The following is a 13,426-nucleotide window of genomic DNA, read 5'->3' on the forward strand; positions in this document are numbered from 1 at the left end:
TGAATACTGATTAAATAAATTATTCCTCTGAGACTTCTACACAAACATAACATTTTACACTGTACAACAGGTAAAATGCAAATGTGTTGTGGGAATACTAGTAAATATTGCTGCAATTAAACCAACAAAATATCCGGCATTGAATTTTAAGTGTTCTTAATAGTTTATCTCAGACATGTACATATAATGTAGTTGTTCCAGAGAGGGTGAATCTCAGAATTCTGAAAAAAATTATGGTTTCTTATTTATAACAAGTTCAGAAGATGCATTTCAAGAAAAAAAACACTAAAATTACCAAGTGCATAAGAAATCAGTAAATATTTTTTAAATGCTATTAAAGCCTATTAAATGCCTCCTACATTATTGAAAATTCTTGAAATATGCCCCTGCCCAATCCTCCCAGATGGGCTATTCCTTTGGAGGAGGGGCTTTGCTGAATGGTGCTTCACGGAGAAAGACACTCTCTCCCCCTACTGCTGGCGTGTTTAATATATAAAGGAGCCTTTTTAAAAAAAGCTTTATATTGGGTAATGTTCTTTTCTTCCTACCAGTCATTGGTCATATATATTATTATAAAAATTGTTTATTTACATGAAGCAGGTTTTTACATATGAGCTGTTTCATGCAATATATTTTTATAGAGACTTACATTGTTCTGGTGTATAGTTTTCCTTTAAGGTTTACAGTGAACTTCATCAATATCAATTTTGATCAAATCCACTTTCTTGAAGCACAATCCAGGGTTATAGTTAAAATAAGATTGCAGTAATAAATAGTGATGATTGTTATGGATGGTTCCGAATTCATTCGATCAATCATAATGATCATTAGTTCAACCCCATTGTCTTTCTTCAAATTTATTGGCACACTATGGAGAATGTTTAAAAAGGAAGAGTGACTGAAGCTGTTTATCTGGCCCTATAGATTTGCCTTCTCCAGATCTCATATTGTGACAATGGTTTCCTTTTTAGCTAGCATTATGGCTCTTCTTAAACAAAAGAGGACCTAATGATGCAGCTCAAAACTAGACCTTTTCCCATTCAAGCATGCTTAGGATATTTGAATTCAAGGTATACAAGTATCAGAATTACAAGAAGCCATTACATCCCATTGACGACTTCTACTTGTATGATTGCGTGAATCAGTTGTTTCACTTGGACATCTTTTTCTCTCCAAGTTAACTGACACAGAAGAGTCAGCTTGGCATCAAATAAAGGAACAAATACATAACCAACTGATAATATATATCATAATAGGTGACCTATTTAAGGAATCTTACCAAATTTACACAAGATACAGCTCTGTCCAATCATTGTCTGAAGTTACCTATATGCATGTCCTTGTTTAGAGATTGATGCCTCATATGAGCCAGAGGGCAGATATAAGTATTTAAAATGACATATTTCCATATAGCGCATACTACTAGAAAAGTATATTTTTGATGAAAATGGTTAAGCATTCATTTTGGTAAATGGGCAGCCTTGTAGAGAATGATTTGGAATCTGTATAGTGTGCCACAGGTATTGTAAAAGGGGTTAATTTTTTTTCATCTTCGCTTAATTTTTGTTGTGTGCTAATTGTGTTGTGTGCTATCTATTTTTAACCGAATCTAAATGGCAATTTTACTCAGACATTGTTTTAGATCCGAATAGTCACTTACACAGGCTTTAATCTCTTCTCCTAGGTTATATATTCTATAACTGTGGGCTGCCCATAGTATTGGTTGTGAAGGAGACCAGGCAAATGGCAATTTAGGCTGAGAACTAGAGAGAATGCTTATGGGGTGGTTCACCTTTGATTTAACTTTTAGTATGTTACAGAATGGCTAATTCTAAATAAACTTTCAATTGTCCTTTTTTTCTTATTTCTATTTTTTTTTTTTTTTAAATTTGCCTTCTTCTGACTGTTCAGCTCTCAAATGGGAGTCACTGATCTAGAAACAAATGCCTCTTTTGAGGGCCTCTTCTAGTCATCTTTCAGTCTCTTATTCAAATCAGTGCATGGCTGTCAGGGTAATTTGTACCCTATCAACCATATTGCTGAAATTGCAAATGGAGAGCTGTTGAATAAAAAGCTACATAACTCAAAAAACACAAATAATAGAAAATGAAAACTTATTGCACATTGTCTCAGAATATCAATCTCTACATTATCCTAAAAGTTAATTCAAAGATGATATACTTAGAAAGTTGAACCTCAGATTCTTCAAAGGTCATCATTTTCAAACTCCATTCCTTATCCACACAAGCATATAGAATTGATACCAAAGCTTCTGTAGTGGATGAACTTGCCATACAATTGTGTGATTATTCATAGTATCAGCTCTTGAGAAAGAGAACTCAGAAACAACATGTCATCTGAAAATTATGTTCTTTACATTAAAGCTTCTAAGTCTCATGATCCAGATTCCTGCTTACAATTCTTTATAAACAAAAAGTTACCAACTTAGCATTGGATAGAAATATTTAATGCTTAATGTAAACCTCTAGCCTTTAATTATGTCAGTGGCATTCATACGTTCCAGTATTTTGTTGACAATTTTCTCATCTTCAGTTGGAAATATTAATTAAGAAGATATCCAATCTATACAGATCACCAGTAGAACAATTCCAGGACAGGACTGTCAAGTCATCCCTTTAAACATGGACAGTCATGAAAAAGGAAATGTACAGAGTTATAATAAAAAGCATAGTATGTAAAAACTCTTATTAAAATGGATGAATTGGCAACCCTTCCTGTAGAGCTAGGTCATAGCATTTTGCCTAGAATAGATCAATGCTTAAGTCCTAGTGTCTCTACATGGTATTGACATTATACTTGAGGAGTCACTGGAGTTAGTGAAGTACACAATGAAATGTTATTGGCATTACCTTCACTTATAACACTGTGTTGTTTACAGTTCATCTGTTGAGTTAAGAGCAAAAAAGTAAAATATGCCATTTAGCTGTAATGTTTCTGCAGTAATTGGAAAGTAGCTGATCTTTTACCTGTCTGCCCTAACAATTTCTCTACCCAATTCAGTATGCATACCACCTACTCTAAACCCAAGCAAACACTTTATTCTGTAACGAGCAGCTCTAGCCTGAATAAATATTTCAAATATTTTCTAGTAGTAATTGGCCAGTGTAAATAAAACTTTAACCTTTGGCATAAAAACAGCTCACAGAAAGGTTGCATGTATCGTGCGATACTGAATATAAGCTGTTCTAAACATTTTCCAGACCTGGAAAACTAGTCCTGGTTAAAGTATGATTCTATGAAAAATGTAAAGAAAAATAAAATGCAGAACAGTGAAACCATTATTATTCACACAATGTATTTCAATTCTGCACCTTATATAATGTTGATATTGTTGCATAAAGTAGATACTGCTACCTAACTCTTAATGAATATACTGTAGTATTGCTTACCTAGTAGCATCTCCTACTTAAATTTTTTTTTTTAATATGTTCTTAACCCAGACTTTTACAACTGCCTAACGCATTTATGACAATAGGTTACACAGAAGATAAATGTTGTCTCCAGTATTACCTATTGTTATCTGCACAGTATATTGCATTGCAGATTTTAATTGAGCATTTTGCATTTTTAATACTTGTTTGCAGGTGGTGTCATACAGATTTTTTAATAAGACTTGTTATTACATAAAATCCCTGGTAGCATTAAAAGACATATAGAAAACTAGTTTTGGACTCTCATTATTAATACTTGTGTTCAAACATGCTCCCTGCACTTTCCTATAATTGTGGTTGAAGCTAGTACTTCTATCTTGCCTTCCTTCTGGACTTCATATCTATGTATGTATATATATATATATATATATATATATATATATATATATATATATATATATATATATATATATATATATATATATATATATATATATATATAGTGAATAAAGTACCCCCTCTTGTAAAATATAAGGATATTATAGTTACCGAGGAGTTTCATGACCATATAAAAACACGAGGACAAAGGCAGTGTTTTTACCAGCAAAACATATTCAATAGTCATATATCTATCGGGTCACTTGTTTGAGAGTCACGTTGTAAGACTTTTTTCACTGTTTTCACGATAGTGAAACTATCCTAATATTTTCTTTACTGTCGGTTTGCTACATGTTTTATCCTTTTATTTAATATGCAAGAGTGCATTGATGTTTGGTGAGTAGTCAGTCCGATAAAATTGCTATAATAGTTGCAATCAATATCAAATCACCTTCTCACAATTCTGAAGAAAAGACATTTTATGCCATGATTATACATAACTCTAAGCTCAGAGACTGACATTTTTTAATTGCTCTCTAAAACCTCAAATTCCTCTCTTCATTCTTTGTTTCTGGAGTGCACTTACTTAGTTATACACTAAGCTTTTCAAGATCACTTTAGCTTCACTACGACAATACTATTTAAAAGGTTTATAGCATATGTAATATAATATGTCTCATTTTAAAGCAACGGTATGCTCAAACCACAGGGATTCTTGAAAACTAAGTACATTTCTTGGAATTCTTTGGACTTTATTTGAACTCAGCATAATTTCTTTGTAATAATAACTACAAAAGAATCAAATGAGTATTGTGGATTTAGATTTCTCAGGGAAGGTTGCAGAGACAAAACAGTGTGAGTTATTCTCTGAAAGGCAAAACAATCTCTGTGGCTATGGCAAACCCAAGTTTATTGCTTGAAAATGCGGGTGTCTACACTTCTGGAAATAATCACTAACATGTGTAATAACTACTGCCATTCTAATATTATGCTCAGAACGAGTACTCAGCATTTGCCTCTGTGACTTTTCCTGTAGTACTTTTACATTTTGAATATTGTTATTGAGTGTCAGTATTTTCCTAATGTTCACATTTACATACAGGTATGGGACCTGGTTTACAGGATGCTCAGGACCTAGGGGCAAATTTACTTAAGGTCGAATATCGAGGGTAAAGTTAAAGTTAAATATCGAAAGTCGAAGGATTTAGCGCTATTCGTTCGATCGAACGAAAAATCGTTCGATCAAACGATTAAATCGAAGGATTTTAATCGATCGAACGATTTTTGTTCGACCAAAAAAAGATAGCTAAGCCTATGGGGACCTTCCCTATAGGCTAACATTGACTTCGGTAGCTTTTAGGTGGCGAACTAGGGGGTCGAAGGTTTTTTTTAAAGAGACAGTACTTCGACTATCGAATGGTCGAATAGTCAAACGATTTTTAGTTCGAATCGTTCGATTCGAAGTCTAAGTCGTAGTCGAAGGTCGAAGTAGTCGAAAAGTCGCAACAAAATTGATTTTCAATTAGAATTGTGCAAATGTTTTAAATTGGCACTCTGAAAACGCAAATCTATCGGATTATTGAATAAAAACAAGCCTGGAACTACTGAGAATCCTGAAGGTAAAAAAGCATGTTCCAATTGACTTCTTAATAATTCCAATTTTCCAGTTTTAGTGGATTATTTTCAGATTTGTAGCAGTTTAGGAGCATAATAAATCTTGAAAATGTTTTGTTTTTTTGAGATTTTTTTTGCCCTTTAAGGGCACCTGTTGGCCAAAAATATTATCCGCTAATAGTGTCCATACTCTGTTGGGGGTAATTTTTTTTGAAAAATCGCTTTCTGCCAGCACTAGAACACTTGCACCGGGACATCACGCACATGAGTATAATGATCAAGTCGTGGCATTCACTCATTATGCACATGTGTGTGTCCCAACATGGTCACTCGTACCGGGAGATCCCTCCCAGTTCAGGTGGCCTAGGGCTGGCGGGGGGCAATTAAAAAAAATACTGCTACCCCCAACCACAGTGTGGGCTCTATAAATTTCCCTTTAAACTAGATAAATAGGCCCTTTAAAAAAAATATCATGCCAAAAATGTAGTCAAATACATTTTTGGCATGAAAGCCAATGGCTTAATCATATATATGAATTATATTGTAAAGAACTCTTTGGGTTCTAACCAGGGACCTGTTGGATACCTGCAGCTGCTCTTCCTGCTTGAGCAACAGGAGGCTTTGTGGCATCAGCCTGACAAATATTATCTTTGACTGTGCCTCTAAGTCAATCTACCCTCATTCATGCCCCCTGTCCAGCTGTGGGCAATAGCTTGTATTTAAGCCCATCTCCCCAATGCTGGATCATTGGCCATTCTGCCTTATCCTAGCCTTGTGTTGATCTTGTTCCTGATTTTGCTCCTGTTCCTGTGACCTTGTTCCTGACCCTGTTCCTGTAAGTCCTGATCTTGCCCTGTCCTTGTTCCCCATGATCTGATCTCCCGGTTTTGACCTTATGTAGTTTCCTGATTTACATTTGTTTGCCACCCCCGTCTGCCCCTTCTTAAGGACTTACTTTTCTTTGCTGCCAGGCCAGACCTTTGCCTAAGCCTTTGCCAGAGACTGTCTTATCCTTAGATTTATTTTCTAGAGACCTACAAGGGTATAATTTCTTTTTATTTTGCCATAATGTTGTGAAAGTAGTGGCTTAGTTAAGTACATTCCCAGCTAACAAATTGCAACTGGTTTCTTAACATAGGTGCTACATTGTACCAGGATTGCAGTCTATATCAACCAATGACACCTTTGTTTGGATTTATTTTCTAATATGAGTAACCTTATGAAAACTAATTGCTGATTGGATGCTAAAGGGTAACTGTACAGGTGCAACTTGGAACCAATGTTTGCTAATTATCTATATTACTTATAAAGAAATGTTTTACAATTTATTTTTCTAACTTGCCTGAGGGGACCAATGAAAAGGATTACTTAAATGTCCCAAAGATGTAGCAGACACTGAATTATTACTATTTTAATTGTAGAATAAATGACCCAGCAGTCTATTAATCAGACTCCTGGAAGCAAAATAGTATTGGCACGTGAAACCACATAATTATGTACTCAAAATACCCTGTTAGGCAAAGATTGGAAATGAAAAGAATCACGGTGAAATAATTTTATATTAGGTGTATTGTGCTTTTACTGATTTAGTTACACCATGTGATAACATCCACGTAAAACTGTTTGTGCTGTAAATTTGGAATGAGCCAATGCAATAATAACACCTCCTATAAACACAACAAAAAATGTGAGCTATGAATATGTTAAAAAATATGGCAAAAAATACTATGTACACAATTTAAAAGAAGAATCAAAAACATTTGAATAAATTCACACAAAATAGCATGATCGAAGCCAGCAGAATTGTCGCAATTCACGCTTTGTTATTAGCAGTAATAATGATTAGTTTACTTAAATTTTATATAAAGCACCAGTATGGTACCTTTAACTGTACAGTAGAATGATAGATTCCCCATAGGGGTCTGAATCCACTATAAACAACATCACATAGATATTGCATGTCTTCCTCTATTTATTTATTTTATCATATACTACCTGGAATGAGGATTAACTGCTCTGCTAAAGAAATTCTTATAAAAACAAAAAAATGGAAACTCACAAAAATGAGCTAAGGGAGGAAGTAACTGCTCATTTGTTATAAAACGGTTCAGTCTTTTCAATTAATATACAGAAGCAATTGATATTGGAAAATATATCGTTGCTCAGAGACACATTTGATAGGTGCTCAGTGCAATTATTCAAGGATCGTTGAAGAGATTTCAAACATGATTTTTTTTAATTTTCTCCTTCAATTTGTCTCCAAGGTAGAAATTAAGCTGTTTTACTGTTTACATTCATGACCAGGCAGCATATTTTTATATTGTTTATATAAGATTCTTAAAGAATCCTCTAAAACAAAGTTGATGTATGAACTTTGTACCATAGAGAAACCAATATGTGAATATACAGTATCTATTAGAACTAAGCCAAAAGCAACTGTTAGAGTTTTTCTTGAAACATTTCACCACTTCAGTTCAACTGATGAAGCTACTTGGGTGAATGGTGAAACATTTTCAAGAAAAACTCACGGGAGTTAATTATCAAAAGCCAAAATGTTTGATAATTTTCTGAAAAATACTCCAACCAAATTCAAACTGACTTTTCCCCCTTATTTATCAATAAATTTTCCCGAATATTTTCTGTGCAGAAAAAAACTTGTGAAAACATTCGAATCGTATAAATTTTTCGGATTTGGCGCCTGAAAAACTGATTATTTTGGTATTAGGACTTTAATAAATAAACCCCTAAATGTACAGTTGCTTTTGACTTAATTCTACTAGATACTGCACAGAGAAAACGATTTTAGTCATATTTTTGGCTTTTCCTATTGGAGTTGACCATTGACTTAGAATTGTGAAAACAGCATTGAGCCCTGTTTGCAAATGTGAGATGCAGAAGAGAGCATCCAAACCAGTGTTAGAGAGCACATAACATATGTTCATGCTGAAAGAATCTTTAATTTGTAGGGGCATTAATAAAAAGGAGCAATGACCATGAATGACTCCAAATCTCGTCGATATTATTGTATCCAGATCAGGAAAGCCATCAGAAAAGTGGCATGTTTTATTGAGTATTCTGCACTATCATTTTACATCTGTCAAACACAAATTCATCTAAATGGTCAGAAGGCACAGGAGATGAACTACTGTATGAAACCTTAAGGAATGTGCCCCCTTTTATTTAACTGTCATATTTATTTATAGATATTTATGTAAGAAATCTCAAAATACAATTCAGTTACATTATGGGGCAGATTTATCGAAGTGTGAATTTAGAACTCACCACAATAAAACTCATTCATTCCTATGGGATTTTTAAAAGCACATTTATCAGATGGTGAACTCCATTAATAAATATGATTCTAAAAATCCCATAGGAATGAATAGAACATTGGTGAGTTTTTCTGTGGTGAGATCTAGAGGGTTATTTACTCAAATCCAAAAATGTCCGAACTCTCATATGTATTTACTTGAAAAAAATCTGGTGCATTAAAAGACTTGATAAAATCATAAAAATATCCAAATTGTACCATTTTTTTCAGATTTGATACCAGAAAACTCTGATGTTTTCGAATTATTACTGGAAAACCACTCATTTTTTGGATTATTGTATGAAACCCAGTATTTGTGATGAGCAAATTTTTTGCCGCGTTTCGTCTAAAAAATGATGACCATAGTCTTCAATGGGTGAAAAAAATTGTTGAGCCACAAAAAAAAGAAATTGACGTGCTGCATTGTGTAACAAAAACATTTTGATGCACATAGACTTTAATGCATTTTGGGGAATTTTCGCCGTTTGCGAAATTTTAACAAACTGAAACGGGTCAGATTTGACCATCACTACCCAGCACAGACCATGATATCTTCCAATTGTAAATGGGACATCTACCATTGACTTCTACATGACCTCGGCAGGTTTGAGAGTAATTTTGTATTCAGACTTTTAACAGCATCAGGGTTTAATACATCACAAAAAATTTAGTTTTTTTACTATGAAACAATGTTTTTTTCACTTTAAAATGCCAAACAGAAAAAAATTGGACTTCAATAAATAACCTCCTTAATCTCACATTTTGACAAATCTGACCCTGTATCTTTGTTATATTATTTTGCTTCCTTATTAGACTTATTAAAATATAGATATAGACTAAATGGCTCATTTACTTTTACATTTTTTACCCAAAATGTAACATTTCCCCCCCTATTATTCTAGCATCATTGTGGGGTGCTGAAAGTCCAGTTAGCTTCACTTAGACAGACACAGACAATTATTGTGGCACAAGTCTGCGACATCCATTGACACAGCCCACACTGGAGCTACTACCACCTTTGGATGTTCCAGGCTTCCCCTGTATCAATAGGCACTTAATTTAGAACAGGAGGCGGAAGAGAGACAGTGGAGCCCAGTGCAGATATACTGTACAGAAGTGCACTTGCAGTGCAAGTGACCTCTTTAATATTCATGTAGACTTTTAAAGACACCAGTTTTATTGATATGTCCTTCTAACCAAAGATTTTACTAATTTAGGCTCAGCAATTAATAAGGTCATGGTAGTTAAAAAATTTGAATGACATTTCCATTTAAGTTTTATTTGCTAAGGCATCTGTTGCAATCAGTTGTTCCAAATGTCTGTCCATATGTTCTAAAATGTGTGAAATTATATTGTGGAACCACTGACGTCAAAAGAAATTTTATTTTCTGAATGATAGTTTCAAATGAATGCAACAAATTATGAATGAAGCAGAAAATGTTTTTGAAAAGTTAAGGAAGAACTTCCTGCTCTCCAGGAAAAATGGTATTATAAGAATATGGGGTATGTTTACTAAAGTGTGACATTTGCTTTCCACAAATTGCACCGATGTATTTCAGGTTTCCTAAAGTCACAGAGATGTGACAAGTATGCAAATATAAGTGCTCATAAATTTAATTTGTTTGTGCAAATTACAATTTTTGGACTGTTAAAAATCTTTTTTTAGAATTTAAAAGCTTTACAAACCAATGGCAAACACTGTTTGAAAGGGATGTGCTACAAATCTCAGCAGCATACTGTATGTACTGTGGATTTTCAGAAAGATCTTTCAATAGGACTTTCAACAAAACTTAAAAAAAGCTTTTTTGCAAATTTTGTTCATCCCCATTTTAGAGGTAGACCCCTTAATTTTTTTTCACAAAATCATTTTAGAATTTTTTTTGTATTAAATAATGAAAACATGTTTCATATTGCACCTAGGTTTAATAAAGAAAAGGGAAAATTTTTTCATACATACCATAATTCTCCTTTCATGGCCACTCTCCATATCAGCATTACAATTGGGAGGCTCCTCCCATCCCCGCCCATATACCAGATCATCCCTCCCCCTAAAGATTTAAATTTACCAAGGGAACACCCCTACCTTGTCTAATACCAAGTTCTAGTCCTGCAGGGGTGGGAAATGCCGATATGGAGAGTGGCCAGGAAAGGAGAATTACAGTAAGTATGAAGACAATTCTCCCTTTTCCTGGCCACTCCATATCAGCATTACAATTGGATGTACCAAGCAATGCAACTCAACTGGGTGGGAACAAACCACAGCCAACACACAAACACACAACCAAAATTAGTTTACTGTGGAAAATGCTAGATGGGCTCCTGCCACAAAAACATGACTGCTGGAAGTAGGCAAATCCAACTTATAATGTCTAACAAAGGTTCGGGTTGATGACCACGATGCAACCTCACAAATCTGTGTTGTAGGCACATTCGCCAAAGGTGCCCATGAAGCTGAAACAGCCCTCGTAGAATGTGCTCTCAAACCCTTCCAAGCTAGCTGGCCTTGCCTTGAAAGGACTTCAATGGCTTAAGAACCACTCAAGAAGGAAATGTCTTCCAGGCAGAAAGAACGAGCCTGCAACTCTCCTACCTTGCATGCTGAAGCTATGGCTAGCAAGAACAGTGAGGCACCAGGTGGAGACAGATTCCAGGGTCTCGAAAGGTGGCATGGACAATGACTTCAGAACGAGAGGAAGACTTTGTTCATGGGAGGACAAACTTTAAGGGCCACCGTGAAAAATCTTTTAACCAAGAGTTTTTTGGACCAAGCCTTTCCAGATAAGGCCGAGAGAGCTGAGGCATGGACCTTGAGAGTCTTATACTGCAGGCCTTTGTCTAGACCAGACTTGAGGAAAGCCAATACTTGGGAAAGAGAACCTACATCCCTGGTATCTTCATTCTTGGAGCACCAAGACAGGAAACATTCCCATACTCTGTAGTAGGTGGAAGAAGTGGAGGGTTTCCTTGCCTTAAGAAGAGTCTCCACCATCTTCTGAGGTAAACTTAACCCTGCCAATCTTGTGTGCTCTGCTTCCAAGCCTGAAGAGACATAGCTGCTGGGTTTGGGTGAAGGAGGGGACCTTGGCATAACAGATCCCTTCTCCCGGGAAGAGGACACATCGATAGTCTGAGTAGCAACAGATACCAAGTCCTCTGAGGCCAATTCGGAGCAACAAGGGTCAAGTCGGCCTTCTGAGGAGGAAGAGAAACTGACCCCTCCCGGGTGTTGAACCATGATCAAGGGTAGACTATGGGCTGGGAAGGGATCAACTGGCTCATCTCCCAATTCACCAGCCACCCATGGGTTACCAGAAAGCTGATAACCCGATCCAGATGATGAAGCAGGATGCTTCTTTGTTTGGCTGACATCAGAATGTCATCGAGATAGTGCCAAATGGAAATGCCCTTCAGCCGAAGAGCCGCAATCAACGTTACTAACATCTTTGAAAACACCCGTGGGGCTGATTTTTGGACTTTCCAGTACTTTTTGACTAGTTTCAGATCCAGAATGGGTCTCCAATCTTCTGCGGTTTTCTCGATTAAAAATAGAACTGAGTAAAACCCCCTCCTTCTCTCTGCCTCTGGAACTGGAGAGATCACCTCCTCCTCCTCCATTAGCCACCACAGAAAATGATCTAAGGCCTCTTTTTTTCACCCTATTCTGGGATAAGAGAAGACTACAAAATGTTCCTCTGGATGAATTGAAGCAAATTCTAGGTGATATCCTCTCCTTAAGATGTCTAGTACCCACTGGTCTGAGATGGTGGACAGCAAATTTTTGTAGAACTTTGTCAATCTTGCCCCCACCCTCCCTAAAGGAGACGGATATTCAGGAGGACTTTGTGATAAACTGGGAAGATTTTTTTTATCACCTCCCGGGAAGGCTGCTCGACCCTTCTTCCACGAAAAAGGCTTGTGACCTTCCCCTTCTGATGACTGTTGAGTGAGCCTTGTCCTTCCGAAGATTTGAAATGGACAGATCTTTGCTTCTTTTTACCCTGAAAAAATTGAGGATTTGAAATTGACAGATCTTTGCTTCTTTTTACCCTTGGAGGCCTTTGATAAGATGTCATCAAGTGTAGCACCAAAAAGACATTGGCCTTCAAATGTAAGGGTACATAGACTCATCTTAGATGACACATCTGCCGAACAAGTCCCGAGCCAAAGGGCGTAACGATCCCCAACTGAAATAGCCATGGAATGGGCTACCAGCATGGTTAGGTCCACAGCTCCCTCTGAAATAAAACTTGTGGCCAACTTGAGTTCAGCTAGACTAGAAGAGATATCCTTCTTGTCAAAGGGCTCTGTCAATGCTGGCTATCCAGAAGGACATAGTTTTTTTGACTGATACCAGGGCTACTGCTGGTTTGCAGGCTGCCCCAGCCACTAGAAAACCTTACCTAAGGTCCGAATTCACATGCCTCTCCATGGGGGCTGAGCAATCATCAATTGGCAGGGTGGTCCTTTTTGCCAAGTGAATAACTGCTGGGTCCACTGAAGGAGGGACACTTGACCTCTGAGTCTTTAAAAGGGCACAACTTGTAAAACCTTGTCTCTTGAGAAAGAAAAGACACCTTCTTGGCAGTCTTCTGCCACTCAGTCTTAATGAGATCCGAGACTTTCTGGAAGAAGGAAAAAACTTGTTGACTCCTTGAGGGAGTTGGTAGCACTTTTAGGGGTTTTGCCCCTTCTCCCCTTTTCCTCCACACCAAGAGTCTGTCTCACAGCTTTG

This window comes from Xenopus laevis, chromosome 5S (assembly GCF_017654675.1).
Source record: "Xenopus laevis strain J_2021 chromosome 5S, Xenopus_laevis_v10.1, whole genome shotgun sequence".
Taxonomy (NCBI): domain Eukaryota; kingdom Metazoa; phylum Chordata; class Amphibia; order Anura; family Pipidae; genus Xenopus; species Xenopus laevis.